Source organism: Podarcis melisellensis (genome assembly GCF_964234715.1).
Source record: "Podarcis melisellensis genome assembly, chromosome: 12".
In the NCBI taxonomy this organism is placed as follows: Eukaryota; Metazoa; Chordata; class Lepidosauria; order Squamata; family Lacertidae; genus Podarcis; species Podarcis melisellensis.
Window position 1 is genome coordinate 29170577 of NC_138544.1, and position 11976 is coordinate 29182552.

Genomic DNA, 11976 nt, shown 5'->3' on the forward strand with positions numbered 1-11976 from the left:
TCAGTGTTCGGTGGAGTTTTTTTACCAGGTAATCTTCAATGCAATCCTGTAAAGTCTACAAAGATAAGTCCCATTGAGTTTAATGGGGCTTATTTCCTAGTAAATGGGTTTGGGATTGCAGTCTAGATATATATAGGAGTGCCGCCTTAATGTAGGATTGTTCCCTGTTGGCTTGCCAAAATAAAGCACTCATGAGATTCGGCTGATCTTAAAAGTGCTTAATCTGGGCAATATTTGCATTTTAGTGGGGTTATGTGGGATTAGTTTCATTTTGCACTATTCTAGTTATACTACCAGCTGTCAACTATTAGCAGAACTATATGGTTTCATTAGGTGTGATAATAAACCTCTGGGTAGAAGTAGCAGTGCTGTTACCTTCTAGCCGCCACAATCAAAGCAATGCTTAATATTTCCCAGTGCAAACACTGTGCAAAAAGTATAACTTTGGCCCTGGGCTAGGCTTTCTGTGTATGTGGATATTAATAGAATCTACAGTAACAGAATATAAAATTTGGGGCTATACCAGCAGCATGTTCTTGATAATATTATTGAATATGAGTTAGACTTTTGACTGCTGTGGGATTTGCAACCCTGTAATAACCCTGGAACTACTGCCTTTGGGATTCTAAGGGTCCAAAGCTTGATCATATTTATAACTATGTCACCTCTGCATTGCCACCGCTCTGGGCATTCATTGACTGTGGAACAAACTGGATGTGACAAAAATATGTCTTTGCATCTAACTTGCAGGGTTTTGCCCCCCCCCCCAATTGCACCATTGTGGGGGGGTGGCTAACAAATAACAGAACCAGGGTCATCATGAAGAAGGAGTTTAATTCTTTTTCCCCCTGCTGTGATCTGGAGGAAAATCTCTTCTCTGAAGTTGCTGTTTGTCTGGGTGTGTGATTCCTCAATAAAGCCAAGAACAGATTCTTCTCCCCACAATACAAGCTTCAGAAAAATGATTTTCCTCAGAGAAGGACAGGCTTAAATTCCCTCTCCAGGCTTGCTACAATCCCATTCATTCTCCCTCCCTCTCTCTCTCTCTCTCTCTCTCTCTCTGTGTGTGTGTGTCTCACACACACACTCCAATGATGCTGTTTGCCTTTTAAAAATGCTGTTGCCCATGTGCATTTTATCACTTTTATATCCTCCTGTTTTCAAAGTGATTTACAGTGCAGACCTATAATGTCTACTCAGAAGTAAGCCCTATTGAGTTCTACAGGGCTTATTCCCAGATAAATGCATCTATGAATGCAGCTTTGGTGTTCGTAAATGTTTCGAATGGCTATTGGTTTAGTTGGAAGAATAGATGGCTAAGAAAATGAGTAACTTGCAGTGTACTGGACTTGGAACTCATGAGTATGAAATCACGTGGTAATATAAATTAACAGATATCTACACATAAAGAGAAGCAGCTGGACTTTTTGCGAGCCATGAGGAATATACAGCAGTTCCACAAGTATGACCTGCTTCACCTGAGTCAGGGGAAGGGGTGGGTCATCACGCATGGAACAGAGGGAGGTAGGGGAGAATCCTACGCTGTCTGGACTATGCCTCAATAGTTTAAAAAGTTATGAAACAAAGGAAAAACAGCAACTACCCACCCCCATAACCATCACATTGGTTGCTTTATAAATTCAAATTAAGGTTCCTTCCTTTGGGGCATACTTTATCAGGAAGCTACTATATCTTTTTTCTATTGAATAAACGTCAGTCTTTGATGACTGTAAAGGGTTATGGACTCGTTTACCACATTTCACAAACTCCTGTTTGGTGACTGGATGCAACAGACAAAGCAGAGAGGAAGAGCCTTTCAGTATTAGCTTACCTACATGGTTGTTTGTCATAATGAAAAAGGGTTGCCATGCCAACATGAAGCACAATGCTGCCACTCCTTTAAGTTCTCCCCTCTCCTGAACTCTTGCCCACACATTTGTTCATGTTGAATAGTGAGTACTAGTCATAATAGCTGTAATTACCTCCAGTACTAGACCCAGTGTGCCTCTGAATGCCAGTTGGAGCAGCGCACAGGACATAAAGTAACATGCTCATGTCCTGCTTCCCATAGACATCTAATTGGTTGCTGTCAGAGCAGAATGCTGGACAGAACAGACCTTTGGTCTTTTCCAGCAGGGCTTTTCTTACGATTAGATGCATATTTGCCTACTTTCCCTTGTCATTGCTATGTCTTTTAAAAACACAACTTATTAAAGAGCAGAGGCCGTCTTCTGGGATAGTCTCTTTAGACCCAAGACTGCCCTTTTAAGGCCAACCTGACTTGGGGTATGATTTTCTACTGTGTACCCACCGATCTCTTAACTTTTTTTTGTAATATAATATATATAACATATAACACAACACATATACCATCACATAAAACATAACATAAGATAACATGGTGATGGTGCTATCTGAACAACAACTCTTAGGTAACAGTATGATAATAATCCACCAGCTGAAGACCAATGTTCTAGGAGAAATCTGGGCCAATGGACATGAAGTGTTCAGAAGAATCTGCTTGAACAGGTCTTCCAGCACAGAACACACAACTAGATTGCCTCCATGGATACGAAAACCAATTGAAAAAGGAACCACCTATATAACCTTTTTGTTGTTGTAAAATTGGGTCAAATTTGCAGGCATGAAATTCAGAGTGCATGAATGCTGCCAAATTTCAGAAGTATAGCAGAAGTGGTTTTCCTGTTAAGGACACCTTTACAGTTTGATTTGCTTAAAAAGGGATTCACTTATTCTGCCCTTTTGTTTCATGGGCAATTTGTAGGAAAATATAATGCATGAGAGAAGTCCCCTTGACTCAGAAATCTGCCAAATTATAGACATTTTTTTAATGTGCTAGGCATCTTTAAGGTTGATTTGTGGGGAGGGGGAGAAATTATAGTTTTGAGGGCAACAATTTTATTATGAAAAGGGCATGCAGCATAGAGTTCCTTCGGAAAGTAACTTGCAAAATTTCAGAAGGATGCGTGCAGGGACTAGGGAGTTACAATGAATGGGAGGGAAAGAGCTTGAAGCTCCTATTCTGCGCAGCTGGCACCAGAAGTCACAGAAATTAAGTGCAGAGTTGATTTCGCAGACATGAATGTATGGGCATATGTCACAGAGGCAGAAGAACTTGGATGCCCCTCATTTTCCAAGTGTGCATATCTAGCAGAACTGACAAAGAGAACAGAACAGTCAAGTATAAGGTGATAAATTACTTCAGCATCCCTTTCCCCTTTAACAGAACCCAGGACTGTCAGTCACAAAAGAGTTCTCCCTGCCTTCTCTCCCCACCCTAGTGTATATGGCAAGCTTGGGGGAAAATTCAGTTTTTGCAAACCTGCCATCTGCAGGGGCTTTTAAAGATCTGAATCACCCTGGAGCAGTTCAGAAAATCTGGAATCAGTGCAGCAGGCTTCAGAGAGACTCTGCTTCTGCTCAGAAAAACCACATATTTGTTCAAAATGGCCCTTTTCCAGTTCTTGATTTGGGATTTGTCCAAATCTTTTGTAAACCCATAATATATCATGGATCAATGTGGCTGCCTGCATTTTGCAACTCTCTTTGACAGCATAGATCTGGACTTCAATAATGTTACCACCACACCACTGATGTCCATGCCCAACCTCTGGAATCACGTTCATGTGGAAGACCATCTGGCTCCTTCACATTTTCAGTGTGCCATGAAGATGATGTTGTTTAAATAGGTTTCTAAGGGTATGCTGAATATACCTGGATGCTGCTGATTCCACTGTTCTCTTTGCAAAATCTGCTCATTAGGATTGCTGCTGTTTTTATTATTACATTTTTTCACTGTTGTGATATTTTACTGCATCTCATTTTTTAAATATTCTGTTTGCAACCTTGGATGCCTAAATGACAGAAAGGAAAGATGGAAATATTTTAATCAACTGAATGAATGAATAAACAAACAAACAATCCTGTAATCCTCATTGCTTTTCTAGTGTACGAGACTGATCTGTGATGAAGTAATGAACAGCCTTCACTAGACTACCTAATTAAAGTCTCTAATGAAGATGGAAAGAAGAAGCTAAGATATATGACCTTCAGTTTTTATCCCCTTAAATCAAAACAAAGTCCTACAATCGTGTGCAATTACTGTGCAGTTATAAATTCCAGCCAGATGAGATATTGCTGACGGGCACATTTTCAGTTAGTTTCTCAGGAGCTGGGTACCTGGTGTGTACTTTTCCCGTCTCAAAAAATCATATTAGCACAATGTAACAATAGCTAGAGCTCCTCAATGAAATTGTATAAAAATAGAAATTACGAGATGGGTGAGCTGTGAAAAGCTTGCCTTGGATTAGTTTGCAACTTACCTGAGATCCCCCCCTCAAAACACACACACACCTCTCAATAAATTTATACCAGTCAATCCAAGGATTTAGCAAAATCGCCACCTATCCCATTTCCTTTGGTCTTTCTCATCAACAGGGGTCAGGTGGAGAGGGGTGGACTATATATATATTTTTTGGGGGGGATGAATGAATTCCTATGCCCCACAAATAACCCAGAGATGCATTTTAAATAAAAGCACACATTCTACTCATGTAAAAACACCAGGCCCCACAAATAACCCAGAGAGGCATTTTAAATAAAAGGACACATTCTATTAACGTAAAAACATGCTGATTCCTGGACCGTCCGCGGACTGGATTTAGAAGACAATTGGGCCGGATCCGGCCCCCGGGCCTTAGTTTGCCTACTCGTGATATAAACTAACACAGTGCCCCTCCTCCAGTAGTTGCATTGGGGAGGGGGGGATCCTGTTGGAACAAAATATGGGGGGGCAATCATCCTCTTGCTGAGGACCAGTGAGAAGTAGGACTCCTCAGATTTCACCCCTGCTTTGCTTTCTCTCTAAGCAAGTAGAAGATATTTGATCTAAGGAAGGACATAACTTTGCAAGGCTAAAGCTACCACTTGGATAGTTTGGGTTTCAGCTTGAGCTGGAGAAGACTGTGAGGGCTTGTGAATATTGCCTCTTCTATGAGATAGTTTTAATGACCAAGTTGAGTACTTTTCTGAGCCGGACTCAGGAGAGCATCTCCAGTAGTTGGCATCCTCTGGAGTAGATTTTAAAATGTTTTGGTTCATGAAAGGTTTATTCGGGTACAAAGTCAGACATTGGGGTGGGGTGGAAATATTGGGATGTAAAAATCAGGTGCAGTCAAACACAGCATTGCTAGAGTAGACATGAAGGTTGTCTCAGTCCTCCAGCCAGAACTTCCTGCTTTCCTGGACTGAGATGAAACTTCCTATGTGTAACTTGAGATGGGCGTGGCCTCTCCTGAAGTAGTAAGATCCAGAACCACAGGCTGGCAACCATCTTGTCTCCTCTTGTCCCTATCAATGCCATCTTAACAACAGCACTACTAAAATGCACACTTGGCTTCAGGCCAAGAGAAGAAAAGGGGGCTTTTTCCCATAAGGAGATAGTCACCACATTTAAATTATGTTCTAACCTTTTAAGTCTGCCTTCTGGGAACCTTTGTGTGAACAGATGATTACTTGTGAGTAAACATTTTATACTTTACAGAAGACTGCATAGCATCTTATTTTAGGAGGGATTAAACGGGGGAAATACCTGGAAATATTTAAAGAGACTCTTAACGAGTCTGAGCAAGCTATCTGCTGTGCATGTGTTTAAAAAAGGGGAATGTTAACTCTGCTGATTTTGTTGAACTTGTAAAGACAAGTTGGGATAGGATATCTTAGACAATATATCCTCCCCCACATCCCTAAACATTCCCACAGAAATGATATGTGATGATTCAGTTTCCTTATATAATTTCATTTAATGAAAGAAATAATAGTAGTGTACTACTCTTTAAAATTGTCTGTAAATTATTTGTTTTATGTGCAACAGGTAGGATTTCCATGAATGGAAATAAGTCTGTTTATTCATGGAATACAGTGATACCTCGCAAGACGAAATTAATTCGTTCTGTGAGTTTTTTCGTCTTGCGAATTTTTCATCTTGCGAAGCACGGATTCCCATAGGAATGCATTGAAAATCAAACTTGCAAGACGTTTTCGTCTTGCAAAGCAAGCCCATAGGGAAATTTGTCTTGCAAAGCAACTCAAAAAACGAAAAACTCTTTCGTCTTGCGAGTTTTTCATCTTACGAGGCATTCGTCTTGCGAGGTACCACTGTAGCTGCTTCTATGAATGGAAGTGGCACAGATCTTGCTGAGTCTTCCATGAACAAAAGCTGAGGAAGGGATAGTTTTTACTGCTTCTTCTTGCAGCTGCCTGTGCCATCTTCCACATTGTTCCAAAGGATCCCCAACATATTTTTCAGAAGATGGTTGAGGTCTATGTGCGGAGACAAAGCAGAGTCCTTGTTCCTTGAGCAGAACTGCATTTACAGTACTCTGAATCCAACCCAACGGGCAAAAGGTTGGTAGGTGAAGCAGGGAGGGAGCCAGTGTGGGGAGGGGCTTGCTTGCTGAGCCCCACCCTTCCGTCCATGCATTCTGAGAAGGAATGAAGGGAAATGCCTGAACAGGAATGTAATGGCAATGAGCTGAAAACACAGTCACTTGGCTTTTTTTTTCTACTCCAGAACAAGCAGAAAATTAATGTTTTACCCATTATCTCACTTTTGGTCTTGACCTTGTCTGAAACCACTTTTGTTGCTTTCATCATTAAAATAGGCTTTGTTCGTTCTCTTAATGCCAACAGGCCATCTACCGAGTGCCCTCTTTGTACCCTAGCGAGGAGAGCAAAGGGATGACAGCTAATGTAATGCCCCGTTTGGTGACTTTTGACTGCTGAGCACATAAATTTAGCATCTTGCAGTCAGATCAAGCAAACACAAGGGGAAGCAGTTTCAGGGTAATTTACAGCCAATAGGACAGGCGAAGGAATGCATTTTACCATTTAGAGAGAGAGAGTAAAAGGTAGAAATTTATGGTTTTGGTCTTCAGTGTCAAGGGAAGTGAGTCATGAATTCTCCATCATGCTGAATTGCTTTGTCTGAGATCAAACTTGCTTAGAACACTGTGCCCATCTGTGGGGCCAGGTGGAATTTGTACACTGACTCTGAACAGGTACGCACCTTGTTTGCATTTTTGTTAATCATTGTTATATCAGGAGTAACAACTACACCAGGAAGAAAAAGTTGCCTATATTATGATTCTCCCTTTTGTAAAATTTCTCCCCTACTAAATTTCTCCCCTACTGAAACCAGTGGCACTGGTTGGAGCTCTGGTCCATGGGGTCACAAAGAGTCGGACACGACTAAATGACTAAAAAACAACAAGCTCCAAGCTGTCACTGGCATAGTCAAGGAGCCCAATCCTGGGACCTCTTAGAGCAGTGATGGCCAAACTCGGCCCTCCAGCTGTTTTGGGACTACAATTCCCATTATCCCTGACCACTGGTTCTGTTAACAAGGGATGATGGGAGTTGTAGTCCAAAAACAGCTGGAGGGCCAAGTTTGGCCATCACTGTCTTAGAGGAATGAAGAGACTCCAGAGTCAAAGGACCCAGAGCTACCTCTGTCCAGTATCTGCTCCTCGCCGCCCCCAAACTCTCAATTTGGGAGCTTATCTCTAGATACCACCAGCAAAAGAAGTATCCAAAGTGGCCATTGGAGACTAGCCCATTAAAGTGAATGGGGCATTGCCTCACCAGCCTCACTTTCCCCTGATCTCAGCTGCTTGCCTTTTTTATATATAATCAGTTGGGGTGGCTCTGCCTTTTCATTTGGCTCTGGTTTCCACCTACTGTTGAAGGGGCCTTCTAAGAACATTTGCCTGAACATGCTTAGAAGTCTCCTTGCAATTGAAATCCCTGATAACACTAGATCTAGCAGGGCTTTCCCCGCCCTAACCAAAACTTGGTTCTGGCACCAATCAGGTGGGTGCCATTGCTATTATAAGAGAACAAGGTGAGGTCCAGCACCTCTTTTTCTAGAAAAACAGCACTGGCTTCTAAGCACATTTAGAGTTGAGGGGGGAGGAGGAGGGAGATCAGGACACTCAACATGGGGCTGGTATGCCCACATCTCCTCCTTGGACTTACCTGCTTTCCATCCACATTCTTGTATATGCATAAAAAAGACTTCCATCTGATGATGGAGCCCCAAAAATTATTCTCCTCAGGTTCAGGAAGACAAAAAAAAAGTATCAGTCAACATGCTGTTTACAAAGGTCTCTCTCTTATTAGTACTTTGAAGATGGCTGCTGACAATGAATTGCATTAATCAGATACTGTTTTGCCTTTGTCCCTCAAAGCATATACTGTCTTTCAATAAAGTTTCACTGTAATTCCAAGTGGCACCTGTATTTTCCTTCTGTGACACTTTTATTGATTGCCGTCCTTAGATACAACACTCGCTTTTCATCACCAGTCGTTCTTTTAAGGTTCTATTCCCCCCCACTTTAGTTTTTTAATGGATTAAAGCTCTTCTGTTATGTCTCAGAATACAAAGCATATTTTAATCTCTGCACAATAATACTGAAAAAAGCAACTGACCTGAATAGAATTATTGAAACAAAAACAAATAATTTTTTGAAATAATTTTTATTTGATTTTGCAAGTGTAAGATTATACCATTACCAAATACCTATCCATATTTAGAGATTTATCTGAATCTCTAGACTTCCCACCTTCCCCTCTATGGGTCCTATTATAAAGCTTTTCAACTGTGTATTATTTCATCATCCAAGTTTTATGTCTCACCATTTTGTCCATAGTAATTTCTACGTTACAAGTGGGTTTTTTTATTAAAGATTTTCTTGTTTTACAGGAGTATGTGTAATGTTGCAATCCTGCTAATGTGTTCATCTGCTTACAGTGCTCTATCAAGTTTTCCCCATTCTTTATTAAAGTTATGGTCCTCTTTGTTCCTGAGCTTTCCGGATAGTTTTGCTAATTTGGCATTGTCCAACAGCTTGGTTTGCCATTCTTCTCTGGTAGGGATTCTTTCTATCAAGGAAACAAAAACAAATAATTTAATCAGTTTTTTGAAACATAAAAGCTAACCCTTCTGCTGTGATTGTCAAAGCAATGCTATGAATATTTATTCATAAGTAAGAACATAAGATGTGCCTGCTTGATCATCGAGTTCCACAGCCTGTTTTCATAGTGGCCACTCAAATGCCTTTAGGAAATTGACAAGCAGGGTTTGAGCACAACAGCACTCTCCCCTCCTGTGATGGACTGGGACTTTGGATCAGACTCGGAGCCAGAGGAGTCTCAGTCCGCACCAGATCCTTTGCCTCAGGCGGCATCTGAACCAAGTCTGGGGCCTGATTCTGAAGAGTCCCAGTCTGCACAGGTTGCCCTGCAACAAGCACCAGCTGGGCCAAGTCAGGGGCCTGAGCCTGATCTGGCTCCAGATGCGGGGATTACCTCGTTGTTCTCTGCTGGGCAATCACTTACAGCTGCTCCACTACCAGTTGGGTCAGGAGAGGCTGAGGCGGCCTCTGGGTCTAGTAACCCATCGACATCTCCTGAGCTGCAGAGACTGAAGTCTGAGAGAAGGAGAGACCTGAGACAGGTTTTTCTCCCAGCCCTATCTGGGGATTGAACCTCAGAGCTTCTGCATGGAAAGTGGAGGCTCTACCACTAAGCTGCAGTCCTTCCCCTTTTCAAACCAGCATTTCCAGGGCCTGCACAGAACATTTTTCTGTCTGATGCAGAACAGAAAATGACCGTCCCAAGACAAAATGCATGATATCCAAGGCTGGCCAGGTTGTTGTGTTCTTGAGACAGAAAATCCCACAGACGCTTTTATCCAGGGAGTAAAAATCACAACAAGTGTAAATTAAATAATTCACTATGTGCTGCCCTTTCACGTTACCCAAATTTGTCTGCCTGAGGCAGCTGTCTCAGTCTGCCTAATGGTGAAGCTGGTCCTGAGTGTTCCCTATCTAGTGATGTCACAGTCAATACCTTCATTCTCCAAGAAATTTTGTGCCCACCATCTTCTAGTAGTATGAAAGAGGCCAAATCCCAGGAGGAGAATTGTAATGAGATCATATTTGGGGGTTGGAAATTAGAAATGGCAAACAATAAGGTCTGTACTCAGGATCACGAATGTTCAAAGGAACAGGAAAACACACTCACCAAATCAGTTTCTGTTAAGAATTTATGCAGTTGTTTCTTTCAAATTCCTTCTGGCTTTCATGTTCCACTTCATGACTACAAAGGTTTCACTACTGTGATAGGCTAAATTTATGTTTAAATGCCCTGAATCATTAAGGAAGTTAAGATGACATTAGGAAAGGTATCCCCACAACATCCCACCCCCAGCAAGCACATTTAAACATCAGATTTAAGCAACACTACAGAGGCGATTAGACCTGGCCTGCTGCGCGTTAATTAGTTGCCATAAAATGAAAACAAGCAAATAAGAACTATGAGCCAGAGACTAGTTGGCATTTTGTATCTCTCTCTCTCCACCCAACTCCACCATGGAACTCCCCAGATGCCCCTAAAACTCCAAGCTGCTTAAAGAGAAAGTGAACCTGATGAATGCACACAATATCTCACAAGTTTCTCCTTCCGTAGCATTCATAGCAAATGTCTGCACTTTCTAAAGGCTTAAATGAGCCTTTAAAAGAGAGGTATACAGTGATGGTAATATTGTAGAGTTTGAAAAGTTTGGAAAAGGGAAACCCAAATGGTCAAGGGGATGGAGCAATTCCCCTTGGATGAAAGGTTGCAGTATTTGGGGCTTTTTAGTTTGGAGGCAAGCAGGGGACAAGATGGAATAAGTCTATTTAAAATTATGTATGGCATGGGGAAAGGAGATACAGAAAAGTTGTCCTCCTCCTTTGAACATAGACCAAATTTTTGAGGTTTCAGAACAGACAAAGCAAAGCACTTCTTCACACAGCATTGTCAAAATATGGAATTTGCTCTCACAGGAAACAGTGAAGACTACCAGCTTGGATGGTTTTAGAAGAGAATTAGACAAATTCTTGAAGGATAAGGCTATCAGTGGGCACAAGCCATGATAGCTATACAGTGGTACCTTGGGTTAAGAACTTAATTCATTCTGGAAGTCCCTTTGTAACCTGAAACTGTTCTTAACCTGAGGTACCACTTTAGCTAATGGGGCCTCCCGCTGTTGCCGTGCCACTGACGTGCGATTTCTGTTCTCATTCTGAAGCAAAGTTCTTAACCTGAGGTACTATTTCTGGGTTAGCGGAGTCTGTAACCTGAAGCATCTGTAACCTGAAGCGTCTGTAACCCGAGGTACCACTGTATTCTGCCTTCAAGGTTGGAGGCAGTCTGTTTCTGAATACAAGTTGTTGGAGACTGCAGGGTAGAGTAGTGCTCTTGTGCTGCTTGTGGGGTTCCAGTGGCCATCTGGCTGGCCACTGTGAGAACAGAATGCTATACTGGATAGGCTATTTTTTATGTTCTTGAATGAAATAGGAACATGCACACACAAGTAGGCCCTTCCAAGTTGGTGTGATCTTCCAATGGTCTTGCCATTGCAGTAGACCATGGCATGGATGCAGGTAGCAGAAGCAGCATTGTAGCAGGAGAGGAGAAATGGGCAGTGACAAGGATGGGCAACAAATGGTTGTTTGAAAGTTGTTTAACTTTAGATTTCTGAATATAATCCTGATTGGCATAATTAACAAGTTTCTCCTTCACCGTAACCATATGTTGTTACTTCAGTGTTTATTTCTGTAGCTAAGTGGCCTCTTGATTTGCTAGCAATTCTTGATTGCTTACTTCCTTTCTTGTCCCTGTCTATGAGTGAACATAAAATAAATAGTTAACAACATCCTAGGCGGCACAACGTTTTTGCTTCCTAAGGAATTGATAAATAGATAGATGGGCCATTGCACACAGCTGCTAATGCCCAAATCCATTTTGTGCTGCATATGCCAGACATCATACACGTATTCTATGGGCCAGTACCCTCATGAGACAATCCCTTGTGGGCTTTAGGATTCGAGTGCATAGATGGAGCATCTATGC

At 41.8% G+C, this 11976-nt stretch overlaps 1 long non-coding RNA gene across 1 annotated transcript in view; it reads left to right on the plus strand.

Moving 5' to 3' along the window:
• The window catches only part of LOC309353841, a 37190-nt gene that overhangs the window by 9526 nt on the left and 15688 nt on the right, over nt 1-11976 (plus strand). The window lies entirely within an intron of this gene.